Raw genomic sequence first — 21,924 nt, forward strand, 5'->3', positions numbered from 1 at the left:
CTCAGAGCAGGAGGTGGGGAAGGCAAGGCCGGGCTGGAGATGGAGGTGAGAGTGTCTGTTACACAGAAACCCCCATTAGGGCAGAGAGGACAGAACGGGGCTGCAGGAGCTCGGGGCAAGGCAGCCGCCTTGCCCACAAGCAGGAGGGTCTGAGCCGCTGCGGGAGGCACGATATGGGTTTAGCTTCTCCAGGCAGAACCCCCAGGCTGCAGCCTTGAAGGAGGAGGGGAAAGAAGGACGCATCTACTGAGTACCCACTACTCACCCAGCACTGCACCAGGCACTGGACATGCGTCATCTCACTCCCTACTGAAGCTCCTACAAGGGGGTCTTACTCATTCCCATTTTACAGAGGAGTTGACTGTCCAAGGCTTTCTGGGACAGAGCATCTTATGTGCAGCAGCTCCAATTCCTACTCAATAACCTCTTTCTGCTTAGAGGGCAGGAGGTTGGACCCCATCAACTCCAAATGAAGACAGGGACGCAGTCTTTGAGACCACCCAGCACACACCACTGCACCTCCCTCCGGGCGGGTATCCTGTCTACCGGCCCCCTGTGCAGAGCACCGAGGCTCAGATAGGAGGACCCAGCCCTAGCCCTCAACGTCCAGGAAAATGAGGGATACACACCCAAGGGAAAACCCCAATTTACCATGGAAATGGTAAGGCAGAGGTGTGTTTCTGCATCCCCACCTTGAATTCATCGTGTTCAGTTCGGAGCTCACCTCTGCCCCTCTCCTGTTTGGTACCCCACATACAGACCCATTTATATCCTGCTCAGATAGCCCTCTCTGCGCCAATGCTGGCCCCTAAGCGTCCTTTGGTGTCTGAAGATTAAATGCACCCCACCTCCTACTCCACCCTGTTTCCAGCCAGGCTACCTGTTCTCTTCTGCTCCTCGGCCCTCTGCTCAGCCCCCTATTTGCCCTAAAACACAGTCGTGTGAGAGGAGAGGCCAGATGGGTGGAAGACTCCTGGGGGACCATATCACTGTCCTCAGTCGCAAGGATCCACCACGGTCAGGTCACACATCAGAAGCCAAGACATCCCCCACACCTTCTGCTGCTGCCTGTCAGGCTCTTAGGGCGCCAGGACTTCTCATCTCATTACTCCAGAGTTGAACACAAGTTTCTCACCTATGGAGTGATGTTCAAAGAAAAGTGAAATCTATCACAATGGTTTGGGAATCATCCAGAAATGTGAGATGGTCATCTGGGGGTATATCCTGTGCCTGGTTATGCCTTTCCTTTCCACATCCTTCCTCCCCATGTGGCCCTTGGCAGAGTCAGGGGCACAGACAGCCCCACAAGCTCAGGTGAGCCAGGAATGGGGCAGAGAGGGACACTTGAGGGACACCTGCTTGAGGAGTAGATGGGTGGGAGCTCAGCCCTGGGGGGAGAGGTATCTGTGAACCAGGCTAGATGCGAAGGCAAGCCCCCGCCTGTCACCCCGCCCTCCCATCCTCTGCTAGGTGGTGGGGTCTTAGACTTGGTCCCCACTATAGGGATGACCACTTGGCCCCCAGAATCAACTGCACCCTCTGTTATGGTAGAGGTGGCTTGCATCTCCAGAGTGTGGGCCAGTTCTGGACAGAGCATCTCATGTGCAGCGGCTCCAATTCCTACTCAATAACCTCTTACTGGAGACCTCAGAGGGCAGGAGGGTGGACCCCATCAACCCCATTAGACAGGCTAAGGTGACTTTCCGAGGTTACGGCAGCCAGTCCCCTGCCTCCAGTACCACACCTCTGCTGTTGAAGCACACCATCAGTGTGAGGCCAAGGAAGGGCCCTGCGTGGACCCTCCACCATGACAGGGAAACGAGTGCCACCCAGTACAACTAGAACCCACCACACACATCCACCTCCAGCTCCAGTGCTCTTTCTAGCTGAGCCAAGAGCCACACTGGCCATAAGTCCAAGAAGAGAGCATCAGGGCATCCAGCCTTTAAGGGATGAAAGTACTGTGCAAACTCCAGAGCGGCCGGATGGACATTCCACACTGAGGACAGCAAGTGCAGGAGCACGCTCTCCAGCACCCCCAGTTCCCGGGCCAAAGAGAGAGAGGGCAAGGCAGACTGAGACCCTCAAACTTCATTTTAAAACTTTTTTATTTACAGAAATAGGCAGCCAGCCCACAGGCTAGAGGTTGAAGATTTGATTTTTTTTTTTGATTGCATTAAAATATTTATCTTGGTTCCTGAGTTTTTGGTGCCCCTTTAAATTTTGCATGCCTCCTCTGATCCTAGCCCCAGTACTGTGCTTCCCTACCCCTACAAACACGAAGGGGTTTTCTTCCTCTAGCAAGAAGAAATCCTGGAGACAGGATGGGAAAGGGAACAGTGAGCCACAGGCTCTCTCCTTACTTCCCTGGGCTGTGGGATCTTCACCCTGATGTGCTCACTGGGGGTCAGTGACACAGGAAGTCCTGCAGCTGTGATTCCTGGTCGTGATGTCAGCTACTTAACCTCACCCCAGCACACACACCTGTGTATCAACTTTCCAAAGACAACTGGAGCTGACAGGACAGAACCACACACCAGCAATGTAAGGTCCACACAAGGTCTTAGCGGGCAGCGTAAAGACTTAGGGATCAGCTTGCTGGAGGAGGTGGCCTGGAGGTCTGCACTAAACAAAAAGAGACATTCTGAAGAAGTGACAATCCTAACAGCTAAGCAGGTTACCTCATTTATCTTTCACCACAATCTGAAGAGGTAAGGGGTGCCATCCCCACTTACCAAATGAGCACACCAGGCTTAGCGAGGTAAGTAGCCCAGGGCCAGAGATGGAACTCCAATTCAGGCTTGTCTGACTACAGCATTCTCCTAAAGTGCTCCAGAAAACAAAGCAAAATAATTCCATCTGTTAAGGAAGCAATCTGGGGGGGTGGGGGGGAACTTAAGAGATCAAGGACCAGGTGCAGAAGGTACAGCGGCTCCATCACTTACCTGTTACTGCATTGTGCTGAGTCTCAACTCCCAACTGCCCCTACCCCTCAAAAAACATGTACTGATAAATAAACATGGTAAAATACTCAACAATTGTTGAAACTGGGTGGTCAGCTATGGATGTTCACTGCACTATGATTTTTCTTTACTGTCAGAAATATTCATAATAAATTGGGAAAAAAATAAAATGTCCACAGGTCAAAACTGATATATGACCCCATCAAAAAAAGTCCCTGGCATGAAAATAGCTGAATTAAAAATAGCTACATCAGACAGCTGCAGCAACCCTCTCGTGGCATTGTGAGAATATAAATTGGTTCAGCCTTTTGGGAGGGTAACTTGCAACATCCATCAAACTTTTAAACAAAACACATTTTATAAAAACTCTTTATTTTCAAATAATAGCAATTACACAAGAAAGTATCATGAATAGACCCCCATGTAGCCTGACGCTGAGATACCAATTTTTAATGTTTTGCCACATTTGTTTTTTATTCTCTCTATACATGTATTTTAGAGTATGAGAATATAATTGATTCCATATATGCTTTTGCATTACGTATACATTTATTATAGGACACACACACACTCGTTTGCTTGTTTTCTTCCCAAGTCATCTGAGAACAAGGTGCATACATGAAGAGAAAAAGGATATTCTCTTAAATGTGCTGCTGCTGCTGCTAAGTCGCTGCAGTCATGTCCGACTCTGTGGGACCCCATAGACGGCAGCCCACCAGGCTCCCCATCCCTGGGATTCTCCAGACAAGAACACTGGAGTGGGCTGCCATTTCCTTCTCCAATGCATGAAAGTGAAAAGTGAAAGTGAAGTCGCTCGGTCATGTCTGACTCCTAGTGACCCCATGGACTACAGCCTACCAGGCTCCTCCATCCATGGGATTTTCCAGGCAAGAAGTCACTCAGTCGTGTCCAACCCTTTGCAGCCCTATGTACCATAGCCTGCCAGGCTCCTCTGTTCATGGGATTCACCAGGCAAGAATACTGGAGGGGGTTTCCATGCCCTCCTTCAGGGGATTGTCCCACTCCAGGGACTGAACCCGTGACTCCTGCAGCTCCTGCATCACAGGTGGGTTCTTTACCGCTAAGCCACCAGGGAAGCCCACCTGACCATAATACAGTTGTTAAATTTGGAAATTTTAACATTGTGATGATATTTTTATCTAATGAGACCCTTTCCCTTAATTTGGGGAGTTCATTGTCAATTTTCCAAATACCATGATTTAGAACAATTTCTTTGCCAGGATATAGTAAAGGATCATGTGTTCTATTTACTTGTCATGTCTCTTTGGTCTTCAGCAATCTGGAAAAATTCCTTTTTTAAAAAATGCTCAAAAAATTATTTGTTAAATTGTTTAAAGAGGCTACTTCCCTGATGCAAGAGTCGTAAAGCCTAGGGCTCAGGGTAAGGCAGATCTGAATTCAGTCCTTTCGAGGCAGGGCCTGAGATTCTGCATTTCCCATAAGCTCCCAGGTAAGGTCCACGCTCTGGCTGGCATACCACATGCTGAGTATGAAGTCAGAGAAGACAGCTGTGAGAACTGCTCCAGACCATTGCAAAAAGCATCCTGGATTCCCTGAGATGAAGCCGTGTTGGCAGTGTCAGCCAGGCCCTGGGATTCAAGATGTAGCATAGATGGGAAGCCCTTCCCCACAGGAACATCTCCTGGGCTTTCCGGAGCCAGGAGAGTGAAGACAGAGGGGCACAAGTCACAGAAATGCGCTTCTCTGAGGTTCTCCAGCCCAGATGATTTTGGCCCAGGGAAGGGCAAGCCTGCTAGAAGGCAGTCCTATATATAAATGCCTGCTTCTTCTATAAGCACAAACCCTCTGTTTCCTTCAAGGGGTCTCCCTCCTTAAGGAAGCAGTCCTGGTTACCCTGGCCACTCCATCTCTCCGTCCTCTGACCTCCAACAGCACCACTCACCTGCTGAGCCACTGAGCACTCACTTGGCTGTACTGCTGCTCCATGCACTGCCTTTCCTTTCCCCGTGCTATGTCTCCACCTCTGCCAAGACATGTACCCCACCCCTTTCCATCTCCACATGTTCAAGGTACAGTTTACCCCTAGGCTTCCTGTAACACAGGTCCTTCCAACGGTGGCTCCTTGTCTGAACCATCTTTGGTCTCTCCATCCAGCCCCAGACGTGTCAGTCTTGTCTTCACGATTAGATCTGGGTTCCTATGCTGCTGCTGCTTTGAGGCTGGTTTTATGTCATGGTGGCACCAGCATCAGCCTCTCCCTGAGTGACCCTGAGCAGTGTGATAGGGACACAGTCCATCAACCACTCATCCATCCACCATTTACCAAGTGCCTCCCTTTTGCCAGGTCCTGGGCTGGATTCCGGGGGACCCTCAGAGACCCTCACCCTGCCCAGAGTCAGAAATGATTCAGCGTCAGTTGCATCCTTGCTCATGGGCACGAGATGTGAGATGTGCCACAGGGCCCAGCCGTGCCTATCGATTCTTGATGACACCGTGGCGGGCCTCTACATCCTTGTCACGTGTCACCGCCCCCATGATTACTGTGATCGCTGATCATCATCGTGCAAAGAACAGCAAACGCGGCTGAAGCGCCCACATCATCCCCGGTGGTGAGAAGCCTGAGGAATCCTGCATCTGTCATCTACAGTCCAGAAACGAGCCAAAGTCACGACCTATGGCTTCAATGCAGCACACACCAGCGGATCTGGGAAGCCTCTCAAGCCTTTCGAGCCAGACCAGGAGAGAGGTGATGGACCGCCTCAGTGCCCTATCGCTGGGCCCAGCCTGAGAGCAGGTGTCCTGAGCAGCACCACACTAGCCTTCAAGGACAGCCTGTGACGAGGAATCACACCTTTCCCCGTAGGAAGGAAACTCCCAAAGATGCCTGTAATAAGACCACCCTGGAGAAGCAGGACACTTGGGGGTCTCTGCCTGATTTCTGCCACCACCACCACAGAGGCCCAGGTCCTTCTACAATACTGGGCAGGGGCAGGGCATGGACCCTCCTTCCAGAGACAGGCGTGGCACTTACAGACGACACAGAGGAAAGAAGCACAGGGAGGCACAATCCCGGATCACCTGAACTGTGGTTTCCTGCAGAGGCTCACACATTCTCATGGCAGGGACCACTCTCCAAGGTTCTGGCTCTGATCTAGGAATGCACTTCTTCCCTGATAACTGACAGCCATCCTTGTCGAGAAGGTCATGGACCCCTGGCCTACCTCCAGGAATGAGACCCAGCACGTACCAACCTTCTCTGCACACCACAGCAACCACAGTGGTCAGGTGAGAGTGGGGGAGAAGCTCCCCTGGAACCTCCAATCAACCATACACATGGAAAGGCGCCCAAAACAGAAAACCCAATCACACACACACATACACACACACAAAACCGACTAAAGGTCTGAACTCATTTCATCAAAGAGTATGTATGAATGGCCAAGAAGCATGTGACAAGTACAACATTAATAACGCAAATGAAAACCATGGGATGCTGTCATATACTCCCCACAAGGGTTAACATTTAAAAGATTGACAATAACAACTGCTGGTGAGGAACTCTCATACGTAGCTGATGGAACGCAGAACATCTGAAAAACACATTGGCAGTATCTTATAAAGATAAATTCACACTTATCATATCATCCAGCAATTCCATGCTCAGGTATTTACATAGGAGAAACAAAAACCTATTTTTCATTTTGTGTCTTCACAAAGACACATAATCCGTGGTCCAGGGGAGGAGCTCCTAGATCAGTAGCTTTATTCATAAAAGCCAAAAACTAGAAACTAGAAGAAAATAGAGATCAACTATTAAATGCATAAATCAAGGGTACATACATATATGTATACACATACACACACACATACGTAGATGTCCATGGGGTCACAAAGAATCGGACACGACCGAGTGACTAGGCACAGCACACGTATATATATTCATTCGATTGAACACTACTCAGCAATAAAAAGGAAGGAACCACCGATGTGGGACCACAGGGATGAATCTGAAATGCAAGCACTGAGTGAAAGAAGCCAGACAGAAAAGGACAACATATTCTGTGACTCCATTTGTATGAACTTCTAGAAAAGGCAAAACTGTAAAGGCAGAAATCAGACCAGTGCTTGCCAAAGGCCAAGGAGAGAGGGACAGAGGCAGGGGACGGCAGAAGGGCACAGCAGGGTGATGAAAATGCCCTATATCATGTTTGTATGGGGGCTACGTGCCCACATTCATCAGTCAAGTCTCATGGCATCATACACTTAAACTTGGTGAATGTTACTGTGTGGAAATCATATCTCATGAAGGCTTATTTATCTAAAAAAAATGGACCCAAACTCAAGAAACCATTTTCAGATCTGGGGAACTCGGGACTGATATTCAGTAAGCGTAGGCTGGCACAGCCATGCTTGTTAAAATACTGAAAGCCTTCCACACTTACTGGTAAATCACCACTGCTTGAGGTTTCCAGTTACCCTTCTATTCCCAGGCCTTCACTGGGCCCCTCAGACCCCTCCAGGACCGGACAACTCAAGGTAACACCAGACAGCAGAGTATTTCCTAGGCCAGCGAAGGTGGACACCATTTTGACTGGCCGGTGCCACTCCTGATAAAAGTTATGTGGAAAAACAAAAGATGTCAAGTTGTGCTCTAACTCAGCAGAAAGCTGGCTAATTTTCTGCCAGGCTTATTTAGTTTAGGTGGTGCTTTCTGAACAGGGGTGGCAAGTGATTCTTGGGGGAAGGTGCAGAATGAAAAATCTTAGCCATTACAATCATTGGTGGCCCCTCCAAGGGCATCAATATGTAAAGAGATGGACAGTCTCTCCAGGTATGAGTATTTCACAGGGTATGGTACTGGGTGATCAGGAAAGATTATCTACAAAGGCTCCTGGGGAGTGAGGGGTGGGAGGACAATGAGAATAAGGCTGAGAAACACTGGTTCAGATGCAGAACAGAGACCGCCCTGACACCACAGAGGCAGCCCCAGTGCTTGCATGGAACTCCTATCTGATGGTTTTCCCTGTTGCCATGGGTGCCCATCCTTGGCACAGTGAGGCAGTGTTGTGAGTCAGAGGATACGTCCCATCGTGGCAAAGCCAGTCACTCATTCTCCATCCTCTGAAAGGCTTTAAACCAACACAACTCAGCAAACTTTCCCTAGAACTCTGGCAGCCAGCCTAGCCCATTAGGATGGCCTCAACCAAGACCGCACACAAAGCTCTACAGGGAGCCAAGCACAAACCCAGGGATTCCCACCCCTTTCCCGGACAGATTTGCTTCTGGAGCCCCTAATGGCAGAATTGCATGCAGCTCTTAGGAGGCTTTCTGCAGCATGAAATGATGAAGACCACCTCCAGGTGAGCAGAAATTAAGCGCAGTCTCTGAGTCCTGCTTCGTCAGGCTCAGCTGAGCCCCAGATCTCCGGTACAAGGCTGGCTTGTGCACTTAGACGTTATGACAATACTATAATTGTTCTTTCAGTCTTTTCCGGATATTTAATAACAACGTGAAGTGGGAGTCGCAAAGGTCAGCCCTGCTGTAGAACGAGCTTTGTTCTCATTGTCCTTTTCTGAATAGCATCTTCCATTTGCCAGCTGTTCCGTGCCAGTGAGCCCTGGTGGTAGAGGCCTGGTGCTGCTAAAAAGGTAGCACCACTGACTGGTGCGGAATATTCTGATTTGCTAACCAGCCCCCGGGCCACAGGCTATCCACGTTAGCTGCATAAATACACACACGAGCGCGTGCATGCACAGACACACCAACACACGTGCACACGGGGCTTCCCCTCACTCCTCCAGCGCACCCACAGCTACAAGCCCAGGAATGGAAAGAATGCCGACCACCAAGATCAGAGAAATGAGGTGATATACACATGTAGCGTATTCATTTGGGCAATTACTCTTTCTGGTTAGGTGAGAAACAAAAAGCTCCTAGGATTCCCAAAGAGTCCTGTATCTATGTTTTGGTGTTTTATATTTCTTTTTTTTATTCTTTCTTTCAGTTTATTCCTAAAGCTCACAATAGTTGGCAAATGGGAGCCACTCTTACGGTCTCTGACAGCAGTGCACTGAGCTCCCACCACGCCACCTCGGCGTGTCCAGATTCCTGTCCCATCCTGTCATTTCACCTCTCTGAGCCTCAGCAACCAGGTCTACAAAATGGAACAAACCCACTGTCTGTCTGAAGACAGGACACTCATCCAATGGAACGTATAGACTACTGGGAGCCTTTCAAGAACCAGGGTCTTCTTAGAGGTCTGCGTGTCAGATGGGGTAAAAGGGTAACTGAATTGTAATTCAGAACCCATGCAGTGTTGTCAGTGAATGTCTCTTGCATCTGGGCAGGGCTCGGTTTGGGAGCTCAGGTACCATAAAAGAGGGCGATGTAGGCCTGGCAGTCTGTGTCAGAGAGCAGCTTTGTACCTAATCCAGAGAGTATGATAGTTGCTAAGAAACCATTGAGATGCAAATGAACTGGCAAATACTTAGCAGCAAGATATCAGAAAAGGGTGGGGAGGGGACGCCTTGAACAAGTTAGTCAGGTGAGTGAAAGGAAAATTACTTTCTTCTGATTGGAAAAAGAAAACCACAGCACTGTGCTACTGCGTTTAAAAAGGAATAAACCAAACTGTTCTTGTTCTGCTCGGCTGAGAGTAGAGGAAAGTTAGAGCTAAGAGCAGGGAACCTGCAAGGGCAAATGGAGTCTTCCTCTGGTGAACACTAAGCAGATTTCAGATACCTCTCTCCCAAAAGAGAAAGAGACATACAAGGTGTGACGGAAAAAGTCTGCAAAGGACACCGAAGACCTGCCATCTTTATGCAAGTCTCAAAACCTAGACAAAAAGTACACAGAAAACTAAATGTGCTACTGACACAAAGTGGAAATTTCTGGTGAAACTAAGCCATGATTGAGAGTGGGGGAAAGTAAGGGGAAATGGGCCCTCTTACCAGGTACCTATGAGTTCGCATTTCTTTCCTTCTTGCTCCGTACTGAGCATTCAGTTTAAATACAATGGTTAGGTTAGGATGTTGTGGCATCTGTGTTGGAACCCAGAGATACAGTGAGAAGCATGGCTCCTCACTCATATTTTTTTTTCATTTTGTCCCCAAAAGGAGCCCTCCTTTTTCAGAGTCTAACTGAGATGCTCTAGTCTTAAACTCATTTTGCCTTCAAATACCCCTTCTGTCTGCCTATTCATCACTTTGAGTTTGATCTTAACGCTCAGGGATAAAGAAAATATCCTCAGCCAGAAAGAGACCGTTGGCCCAGCCATCTCCAGGTTGCCCTTCCTGGGTTCTCACTTTTCTATCATCTACAGTTTCCCCAGCTTTTCCCACAACTTCACCCAGGATCATCACAGCTATAGCCGCCTCCTGCTGCCCCCAAAGTCCATGTTCTTTCCTTTCCTGCAGACCAGCTCTCTTATGTTCCAATGATGCGAGAAGGTTGAATGGCTATGGAAGACTGCTGCCCCATCCAGCAGCCACTCCCACTACTTCCAGTAACAGCACCCTGACATTTCTGGGGGGAGCCAGCCCTCCCCATCTCTGGCCTGGTGGCTCTGGTGGGTCTGGGCTACCCCTCTCCCCCCAGCTGTGGGGATGGGTAATGTGCCCCACATCTGGCCAACAAGTGCATTTCAATATGCCTGTGACAGAGCCTGGTTCATGGAGAGACTTAGGACCTGGGAAGCCAAGGAGGCAAAACTTCCAGGGCCTCTGCTAGAGCCTCTGGGAGTGAGAATTCATCACTCTGCCAAAATTTCCAGAGGACATGAGCTTGAGCTGCCAGCAGCCACATGAGTCTCTAGCGGGAGAGCTGTTGGAGGATGAAGTCAAGGTAAATGGCTGAGCTGATTATTCTCCATAGCCCTGCAGGCCCATTCTCCAGCTTATTTTGCACTCTTCTGAGGCTCAGGAGACTGACTTCCATGGACCAGGCCACCTTGTCCTCTGTCTTCTTGTTGGGCTCACCCAACAGAAGGTCCTGGCAGGCGATGAGAAAGTGGAGGAGAAAGAGTTCCAGGACTACATCGCCCCTCTCTGCGCCCATGCACTCCTCTGTCTAGGACCACAGCTTCTGCCCCCAGGGCCCTCTCCTAGTACAGCCCTGACCAGGTCCTGATGGCACCTCCCATTGCCACTTCTGGCCTTAGGGAGCTATTGCTTCCCACTATTGCCAGATCCTGGGTACACCGAATCCTGTTTGGTTCCCTTGCTGTCCTCTGCTTAGCTGCTTAGTCATGTCTGCCTCTTTGTTGTCCCCATGGACTGTAGCCCACGAGGCTCCTTGTCCATAGGGATTCTCCAGGCCAGAATATTGAAGTGGGTTGCCATGCCCTCCTCCAGGGAATCTTCCCAACCCAGGGATCGAACCCAGGTCTCCTGCATTGCACGCAGATTCTTTACTATCTGAGCCACCAGGAAAGCTCAAGAATACTGGAGTGGGTAGCCTATCCCTTCTCCACGGGATCTTCCTGACCCAGGAACCGAATCAGGGTCTCCTGCATTGCAAGTGGATTCTTCACCAGCTGAGCTACCAGGGGAAGCCCATTTAATCCCCTTAACTCTGGTCACACCTCTGGAAAAGAGTCTCTTCACTGAACTCTCCTCAACTAACCCTCTGAGAATACCATCTGTGTTCTGCCCAGAACTTGGCTGACACAAACACAAAGCTAAGGAATGAAGAAAGGAAGACTGAGCCTTAATATAGCCTTGGTGCCCCGGATACAGTCACAACCTGAGTCTCAAAATATCCAAGAAAACAAAGGCCAGTAATCACTCCTTAACTTTTGCTCTCCTCCAGTTTAAGCTGTACATCTGTCTCTACAACTGAAGATATGGCTAACAAAACAGGTAAAGCCCTTCATGGAGAGCTCTAGTGGTCCACCATTATGAAAAGGAAGACAGAAACGATTACCAGCTTTGGTTTCTCATCCCAACCCACTCCCATTTCTGTCTGACAAATGTCTACCTGTCCCCCAAGGAGGACATGTCTCTATCTGTCTCTTACACACCCAATCCTGCCTCAAATCCTTCCCACTGGAAGTACGATCCTCTCCTTTGGTTTCTCCTAGCAGCTGATGTGTAAGTGTTACGCCACAGCTAGCAGACTCCATCACACCTCCTGTGACAGCCTGTAGTCTGCATAGCTCTGTTTCCCTCACCAAAGTGTTAATCAGTGAGCTCCTGGAAAGAAAGGCTGTGTCTTCTTGAACTCCGTGTTTTCAGCTTCAAGTACATTTCTCATGTAGATGCTCAGTAAATGTGCTCTGTATCAGTATTTATGAACCTGGCAGCTCCCAAGCTGTCAGTTCTGTCCTGCACTTCCCATTCCCCATTTGCCTCTTGTAGATTTTGGGCTCTCACCTCTGGGAGCAGCTTGGCCCTCCTTGGACACTCTGGGATGGGGCTGTATCATCCCTCAAGGCTTGGTTCAGCCTGGCTGGAAAGAACTGCATAATCAAGCCAAAACCCATCTCCCATGCAGAGTAAAGCCTAGCCTGCTTGGCAAGACCACCCTTCATGTATTCATAGAGAAGCCTTCCCTCCACTACCCTCTCCTCTCATTCTCAGTTGCCCAAGCCTGCATCCATCACATTACCCTGTTTATTCCCTTCATAGTACTTTCCTAAAATTATGCTCTCCATTATTTATCTTCTTAACGACCATCTGTCCCACCACTAGGATGCCCCCAAGGGCTGTGTTCCCCTTCATCACTCCCCGTTTTGTGCATACTGCCCGGCACAGAGTAGGAAACTGACAAATAGCTGATAGAAGTTGAATGACTGAGACATTTCCTCTCCCCGTCCCTAACCTCCCTCAAGCTCTCTCTGCTGCTGCTGCTAAGTCGCTTCAGTCGTGTCCAACTCTGTGTGACCCCACAGACGTCAGCCCACCAGGCTCCTCCATCCATGGGATTTTCCAGGCAAGAGTACTGGAGTGGGGTGCCACTGCCTTCTCCGCAACTTCCCTCTCGTCTTCTCTAAACCATTTTTCTTTCACTACTTCTCCCAGGATATTTTGGCTATCAATTGCTATATAACAGACCAATCCAAAACCCAGTCATTTTAAACATGACAAGATCTATTTTGTTCACAAATCTATAATTTGAACAGGGCTCAATGAGGAAAGCCTGTCTCTTCCCACTCAGAGTCAGCAGGAATGATTGGAAAGATGGGGGCTGCAACCATCTGAACACTCCCCTGCTCAGAAGTCTGGCATGTTATGCTGGCAGTGGGCTGGAATATGAGCTAGGGCTGTGGCTAGAACACCTACAAGTGGTCCCTCCAGGTTGCTTGGGCTTCCTCACAATATGGTGGCTGAGTCACAAGGGCAAGCATCCCTCATGTAAGAGAGAGCCAAAGAAAAGCTGCAGTATCATCTCTGAACTCACCTCCAAAGTCATGTAAGATCACTTCTGCCATAGTCTATTCATTAGAGTCAGAAGGCAAACCCGTATTTAAAAAGGATAAGAATTAGGTTTCATATTTTGATGGAAAGAGTAGAAAAATTTGCAGACATTTTAAACTCCCACAAAGGACATGATTTCAGGGTTGTGTGTGTTCTGCTAATTTTCCTTTTTTTGTATTCATTAATACAACATACATTTATTGCTGTCACCTATGTGCCATATGGTGGGGATACCATGACAGTTAAGCTGGAGCCCCACCCTGCAGGGGCTCACAGAGCTATGGGGTACCCAGAAAAATCAACACATAATTACAGACCAGTGTGGACTGGGCTCCCACTGAGAGAAACAGAGATAGGTGTGGTGGGAACCAGCTGGCTACCTCATCCAGCCTGGGATGGGATGAAGGCTTCCCAGAGGAGGTGAATTGCGGCAAAGTCAAAAGAAAAAATTAAAGTTAGCCAAGAAAAGATCAGTGACAAACACAACACAGACACACCAAGCAGGTACAGACCCATAGGTGCACAGCAGCAGAAGGCTCAGTTAGGCCTCTACACACACGGGGGAAAAGAAATGGGGGATGCCCAAGGTGTGTGTGCCTGTGCCGGCATGGAGCAGGGAAGACGGAGCAGCAGGCCGTGATGCCAGCGGGGAAAGGCAGGGAAAGGAGGACCCAGACTGTAAAAGGTCTCACACCAAGAAGGCGCTGGAAGAGACTCACGCATATCCCAGCCAGGATAAACCCAAACAGCATGGTATGTGGTCTGACACCCAAAGTATGGTCTGACAGTGCCCAACATGGGCCACTGGGTGCCTGCTCACAACTCAGTGAATGTTCTGATACTAAGACCCTCTTCCTCGCCCTGAAGCTTACAGCCTACCCCCTCACCCCCAGTTCATCCGGACCACCTGGATGCACTGCCGAAGGGCTGAGAGCATCCCTGGATGGGCCACCCTCTGGCCCCTCCCAGAGAGGTTCCTCTCTTCCAAGCTCACCACCCGGCTCAAGCCTCAGCATCAATGAGAAAGCCAAGGGCAAAGGTCCCACCTTGATGTGCTGGAAAAATAGTGAGAGGAAAACAACAGAACAATTAACTGCGGGGCCCAGCTGCCTCTCACAGATAAGGCATTTTCTCTGTCACCCCTGTCAATGAAGCTGCCTGCTATTATTCCCAGTACTTCTGCTCAGTCCACAGGTGCAGCCCTGGGGGGACCAAGCACTATCCAATGAGGCTAGGACACTCAGGGGTTTCTCTCCCCCCTCCTCCTGCACATCCATCTATGCTCAAAGCGAAAGTGAAAGTGAAGTCGCTCAGTCGTGTCCGACTCTTTGTGGCTTCTCCATCCATGGGATTTTCCAGGCAAGAGTACTGGAGTGGGTTGCCATTTCCTTCTCCATCACCTGATGCTAAACCCCTGTGTCCTCCCCTGATGTGAGTCTGCACCTGTCCAGATGGGCAGGAGCTGCCAGAGCTCTGGAAGTAACACAGCCCCAAGCAGGGTGGGGTGCACAGGGCAGAAACCAGGGCGGCTCCCAAAGGAGAACATGGGCAGCTGGCCCTCCGTCTAGAAGGCAGGCCTGTGGTGGGAGCTCCAGGAAACCCACAGCAACCCAGTCCCCCTGCACCACCCCCCCCCCACCACAGCCCGGCACAGATGCCAAGCAGCCACCATCTAAGCAGCACATCAAAGACGTGAGCCAGACGGATATGCATTAAAGAGAAGACCACTAATGACCACAGCAGGGGTCTGACTGGTGAGAGAACATGGAAAAGGCCATGCACAAACAGGAAAATGCAAACGGAGAAGGGAAACAGTTTTCCTCTAGCTGTAGCACAGGTCGGGCACGTCCAGAGAGCAAGAAGAAAGCCCGGCCACAGGGACCAGGATACTCTCCGGTACTTTGGACATGACCTGGCAGGACATGAATAAACAGCTGAATAAACAGCTGGTGCTTAATAAGTGCTCCCTGCTTTCATTCATGAGTAAGCAATGTTCAATGGAAAAGGCACTGAACTTGGAGGCAGTGGCCTGAAGGGCTGGCCAACTTCAATTTGTTAAAACTTCAGTTTGAATCTTAGTTCTCGCGTCTGTAACTTAACCTCTCAAAGCCTCGGCTTCCTCACCTGTAAAACGGGACAACAGATGCTTGGATATTAAGAGTATAGGATCAATCAGCACATGATAAATGGGAAAACAAAAGCTTAGTGCAGTCCTGGCTCTAATGCTGTCAGGCTGTAGGATTTCTAGAAAGTCTCTTCCCGTCCCTAAAGTCTGCCTCCAGTCCCATTCCCAACATGCCAGGGCCCTGGGAACAAGCCCTGTGGGCTCCCACATGCTGCAGCGGCCCCTGGATCAGTCCCAGGGACCTCAGACAGGAGTGGTAGGTTAGGCCTGGGGCCCCCTGCTCCCTCACTTGCCCCTCCCCTCCTGGCTACCGGCCTCTGTCCATTTCTCTGCTCATTATCACCTCCACGGGGTGGGGAGGATAGAGAAGCAGGGCAAGGAGGTTAAATTCAAATCAGTCATTTGGTCACTTGCTGCTAGGAAGCAGGTGGAGTGAGAGGAGAGACTAGGGCCTCAGGTGCAACCTGCGGGCAGAAATGAGCCCTGGTAATTCTCGGGAAATTTCCTATATGTTTCCACGTTGGCCCAGCTCTGCTACTGAGAACTCTGGGAACCTTCAGCAGCTGCTGATCATGCTGTCTGTGGGCGCTGGGGCTTCCCTGCCCTGGAGGAACACCTCTGCTGGGGAGGGAGTGAGAGGGCCTTTTTCACCATGTCGTCAGTGTCTCTAGTAGCCGAGCATCCTGAAGACTCCATAATGGGGGTTGTTACGATATAGCGAAGGGCCCCAGATTTTCAGCTCTGAGGCTGAGTAATACTCCATGCTGCCCGGGGATTAAGAAAGCAAGTGAGTAAGACACTCTTCTGAGGCTGTGGAAATGACACCTTCTATTTCACAAAGCTAGTGGGAAATGTAAAGCCAAATTTCATTGAGAGGCACCTGGCAGATGATGCTACATGGGGCCAGTGGAGACCGTGGTCCCAGTGCTGGACCAGGCCAACAGGAAGTCCCAGGAGCAAAGTCTCCTTGTGGAGGCACCAGGCTAAGGCCCCTCCTGATGTCAGCCAAGCTCACCCTCATTCATCTTTGAGCTGCTGTTGCAGAATGCCCGCCAGTCTATGAGGATCCACACCCCACCCACAACTAGTCAGGGGGTCACCATGCCCCAGACTTCACATTACCTACTACTGTCATCCCAAAGCTCCTAATTCTACCACTGCTTCTACCCTGGGGTTTGCTCCCACCCCAAGCCCTTCCTAACCTCTCCATCATGATGGCCCTTCCTCTAGTCTTTCAATAATGAGAAAACTGGGACACAGAGAGGGAGAGAGTGAGCTAGACATCCAGTTGCTTCTTGTGTCTTAGGTCAGATGGAAAGCAGGTTTCCATTAGCAAAGAAGAACCAAGTCCACCATCCTCCAGGGCCCCCAGCACAGCATGTTCCCATGTCTCTAAGCCCCAGAAGAGTCATCAACAAAAGTTAGTGAGGCAACTCAGATGTCAGGCGTCAGGGGCCTTTGATGGAGCAGGTGGCCTTGACCTGGTCACTCAATGCCCCCTCTCTGAGCACAAACACACACCTGGGGGCCCTGATTTATCACTGCAATTTAAACAGAATCTACAGAAGGGACTGAGAAATTCCTCAGCAAAATTGTACTTTGAAATATGGAATCTCTCCCAGGGTGTTACTTTATTATTATAGTAATTTCCTCAGAAGGGCAGGCATCCAATGCTCTGTTCCTGCACCACCTTTGGAGACATGGAAATCTAACAGAAATATTCAGGTTGCTTTAGTGGCTAATGCAGAAGAGGAAGACACAAAGGGAGCTCTTCCAAGAAATGCAGACTCCTAGAATCCAGGTGTAGGGATGTGTTCTAGAAGACTGGGGGAGGGGATGAGACAGGTAATGGCCCAGTGTGCTCCCTCCACTGCCCCCAAGATGCCTAGGGAGCCCAGGCCAATCTCCTTTAGGGGCCCTTGTCTGCAATCGTTTCTTCCTTGGGAGGGCTGGCCAGGGCAGGAGGAGGAAGAGAGATGCTCCCAGTCCTGCTACTAAATTCCTTATCAGAAGCCATGCCACGGTGCAGGTCCCCAGCTCTGCATCTGCACATGTGCAGGGTGGGGGAGGTGGATCGTGGGAAAGGGGGGCAGGAAACCTGCTCCAGCTGAAGTGTCGAGACCGTCTGAACATTTCACTCATCTCTTCTCCGGTGACCACGGAAACATGGAGTCCCCAGTAATCAACAGAGTACCCAATGACCAGTGGCTGAATCAGCATTAGAATTTTTCCTGTCCGTGAATTCAGGCAGATCCGAACCTTTCTTCTCGCAAAGTTCACCAAAGTGGTGAAGTGAGGTGGAGTGGTTAAGAACACTGACTGCCTGGGTTCAAATGCAAGCCTCTTACCAGTTTTGTGACCTTATCAAATTATTGAACCACCCTGTATCTCAGTCTTCTCATCTGAAAAATGGGAGAGGAAGGTTGATAATAATACCAATCCAACAGGGTTGTCTAAAAAATAAGCAAATTAATTTATATAAAGTACCTAGAATAACACCAGGCATTAAGTGTGAGCTATTATCAGCAGTTTCCAAATATTCCAGTGCCAGGCTGTCCGCATCTGCATCACTGGGGACCTCTATAACTGATAAAAATGAAGATGCCCAGGCTGTTCAGCAAGGGCAAAGTGGAGCAACACCTGCCCAGGATTTGTTACTGCAGCTATTTTAAAGTAATTCCCCTGGGCAGAGTTTCCAGGATGCAGGATCTTCAGCAGGATCTTTTGGGAGGCCAGAATATAGTCTTTCAGAATATATCCAGACCTGCTGAACTTTGGCAGAAAGAGCCCAAGAGTCTACAGCAAATTGCCCAGGTGGCATGAAGCTGCCTAAAGCCAAAAACCCTCCCTGAAATGCCATTCCCTTCTGTTGCTTCCAAAACTGCCTCCACCCTTTGTCCACAGTGGAAACCCTACACTCAAAACCGTAGGGTTTCCAAGAACTCTTGAGGATTAACTAAGATGACTGTTTTAGTTTAATAATATGAATGTATCTTTGACTTTAACAGCATCTTTATTTTTAAACTAGTTCAGGGATATCCTCATAACGTGTGTGTTACCTGTCTGACTTCCTAGGCTGGAAAGGCTGAGTATCACCAGCCACTGGCAGCTCTGCTCTGCCAAGCCAGAAGGTTCGGGACTGGCCAGGGCTGGGCCCGACCCCTGCAGCTGTCTACACTGCCAAGACTCCTCAAGAAACAGCCCAGGGCTGTGTTACCCTATCTCACCAGCATTCCACTCAATGGCTTCGGGTGTCCCTCCACAAACACTGAGTAACGGCAACCATTTTACAATGCACAGAAAAGAATTCTCTCAAATTTACTTTTCCCTCCAGATATATATTTATTTTTAAACTTCGGTGCCTGCTACCGCTTGCTGGCTCAGGATATCCAAACCAGAGGCACACATAACGAAGAATCATTAACCGAAAATGCAGAAAGGGTCAATTGCTGCCTGACCTGGTAGCCTGTTGTAGGCATGCAGACTGAGGTTGGGGGTTTTCGCCATCAACCTGCGATAGACTTAACTGTGGATGGTGAACTTAGGGCCCTTGCATTTCAAGGTGTGGCATGTGCATTGACGCACCAGTGATTCCTTTGGAGAATCCACTATTTGCTAAGTCCTGAAAAATCTACCACCACATCAAACATGTGCACACTCAAGGGTGGCAAGTCCTGGATTTCACTCTGGACCACATCAAAGAGCAGTTCTTCTGGGAGTGCTCTGGCTGGCCAGCCAGCGTGGCAATCAGAGGCCACCTGCATTTGTTATGGTCATTCACGGACACTGGTGCTAGGGCTAGGAGGATGCTACAGGCTGTGATTCCAGAGCACTGCCTCCAGAAGGGCCACCACGTTTAGCTCAGGAATACTCTACTCCGAGGGAGAGTGTCTGCTTCCAGCCCGACACCACAGAAGCCTGGGTCTCCAGACACCATCATGAAGGGCATGGGCCAAAGGGTAGCTCAGAGAATGCAGCCTGCAGACACCAGCAGCCCATCGACAAGTGCTCAGATCCAGTGTGAAAAGACATGAGCTTCAAGAGGCAGCTGTTTTTCTGGAGACAGAGAAAGGAGGCCTAGTTCTCTGTCCAGAAGTCTAGGTTACGTCAGCATCCCTGCCCCCCCCACCCCCACCCCAAGCCTGCCTGCTCCTCTCTGAAAATAGATTTAGAAAGCCTTTGCCCTGCAGGCCATCTCTCTCCAGAGCAGAGCCAAGGGCTAGATGGAAGTGGGAGGAGAGGGCGGAGAGCAGGAGCGGTGTCCCTCAGCGTGGGCCTAACCTTCTCTGCATGTTAGCCACTCCCTCTTCCTTCCATTGAGGCAGAGGGTCTCATAGGACACTGCCTGCTTCTGGCTAAGTGTCCCCACCTGGCCCACGGTTTCTGCTAAAGCTTTGGTCCGGCCCTGGCCTGGGCTCAGGACCTGCCTGGTCTTGGAGCTGCTTGCCGTGGGTGATAAGGCCCCACTGAAATTCCATCAGGGACCCAGGACAGAAAGACCACAGGCGGACACAGAAGTGGCCAAACCAGGAGGGGCGCCCCCTGGCCACGGCAGTTTGAGAGGGATCTGCGATCTGCGTAGGCAGCTCATTGATCCACTTTTCTGATAATTATTCCTCACTCATCACAAACGAATCACGCTGGCCCCAGCCCAGCCAGGCAGGCGGGAAGGCACCGCCGCGTGTGCAGAGGAGAAAATGAGCCTGCCTGTGCTCACCCGGGAGAGGCAGGAGTGAATGGTGTGTACTATCTCTGTGCACTGAGCAGGAGGCCGGGCTGCTTTAATATTCTGCTGAATGTGGCGTTTCTTTTAACCCTTACTGGAGAGACGTTCAGCCCAGAAAGCCAGGCTCTTCTGCCTAGGCTAAAGGTAAAGTTTCTGGGCTGCGCACAGAGAAAGGCCACAGGTCCCACACTCTGGGTCGCTCCAGAACCCACGGGTGACCGGACGGATACACGGGGCTGGGTACCGGCACCACAGCACCCCTCCTTGGGGCCGCTCCAGTAGAGAGGGTCTAGGGAGGAACCAGCGCGCCGCCAGACGCCTGGGGACTTCCCATACATTTGCTCCCCAATTTCGCTCGAATACAAAATTGCAAGTGCCCTCCTTCAACGTGGAAACCCAACCCTGAAACCAGGTTCCTAAAGTGGGCACCTATCTGCTCTCCGAGACCGAGCCGCTGACCCTTCAGCGGACGCCAAGAGAGGCGGGCAGGATGCGCCGCCCCAGCGCTAGAGAGTCCAGTGTGCCCTCGACCATTGCAAATGCCCGCTCTCCCAGGTCGTCCTGACCGCTTTGGAAGTGTGCCTCGCCCACCCGGCCCTAACTCAGCCGCTCCCGCGCTTGTCCCTCAAGAAGACAAACCAGAGCAGCCCTTGCGCGGGGCGTTGATGGCGCCCCACAATGCTCCAGTCCCTGCACGACCCCAAAAGCAACCCACAAGCACAAAGACCCAGCAGCCGGAAAGGGCAGAGGCACGCGCAGGGCAGACAAAAAACCACCTTCAGAAAAGCAAGCGAGCTTTCCAGGCGTTAATCGCCGCACCCCCGCGCCGCCACCAGAATGAACGCGGGATGTAGTGGTCTTCACCACCAGGCCGGGGAATCCTAGCCCCGCCGGGGGCCAAAAGGCCCCAGTTTCGCTTGGAGAAGGGCAGCGCTTTCCGGAGGGGTCGGGGCGCTGAACCACGGGGCTGTGGGGCGGGTGGAGGGTTCCGCTGGGCAACCAGTAGCAGCAGAACAAGGACCCGGGTAGCCCAGCGGAGCGAGCTCCCAGCTCTGCAGGCGGCGCCGGCGCCGGGGGCCGCGCGCGAAATCCTTCGAAGGAGTTTCACCCGCGCCGGACACGGGGACTGCGAGCGGGGCTGAGGTGCGCATTTTCCCGAGTTGCTTTCATCCCGGCACTAAACTCCGCTCCAGGCCGGGCTGTGTTTCCGGAGGTGGGTGCGACTGCCGCTCAGCTGCGAGGAATGGGGCGGGAGAAGAGGGCGGGTGGCGGGAGGCGGGAGCGGGGCAGGGATTTCCCACAGGGATTCGCGGGCGCCGCCGAGCGCGGAGCTCCCTGCTGCGCCAGGCGCGGTGCCCGCCGAGCGCGCCTTCCCCGCCGCGGCGGCGGCGGAGGCACAGTCAAGGCTGAAGTAGCCGGGAGAGCAATGCTGCGAATAGGTTACCTTTCCCAGCCAAGGGGGAGACTGGGCGACTTTCGGCAGGACCAATCACCCACCCTACCCCACCCTCGTTTTCAGGTGCAAGAGGCCACAAAGGTGTCCACTTCTCCCCGACTGACTCGGAAAGAATGCAGCCCGTAGGCTCCCGGACCACCAAGCTGTCCCCGAGAGTCGGGCCATCTAACTCAGCCCCTATCATTCGGCAGCGACTTGCAGGGTACCAGGGCAGAGCATCTCCGGTCCCCGCGCGCAGCGCCAGCCTGCCGAGCCGA

General features: G+C 51.1%; 1 protein-coding gene across 1 annotated transcript in view; it reads right to left on the minus strand.

Moving 5' to 3' along the window:
- Positions 1 to 21,924, minus strand: part of EPHB1 (EPH receptor B1) — a 457,018-nt gene that overhangs the window by 434,218 nt on the left and 876 nt on the right. The window lies entirely within an intron of this gene.

This window comes from Ovis aries, chromosome 1 (genome assembly GCF_016772045.2).
Source record: "Ovis aries strain OAR_USU_Benz2616 breed Rambouillet chromosome 1, ARS-UI_Ramb_v3.0, whole genome shotgun sequence".
Classification (NCBI taxonomy): domain Eukaryota; kingdom Metazoa; phylum Chordata; class Mammalia; order Artiodactyla; family Bovidae; genus Ovis; species Ovis aries.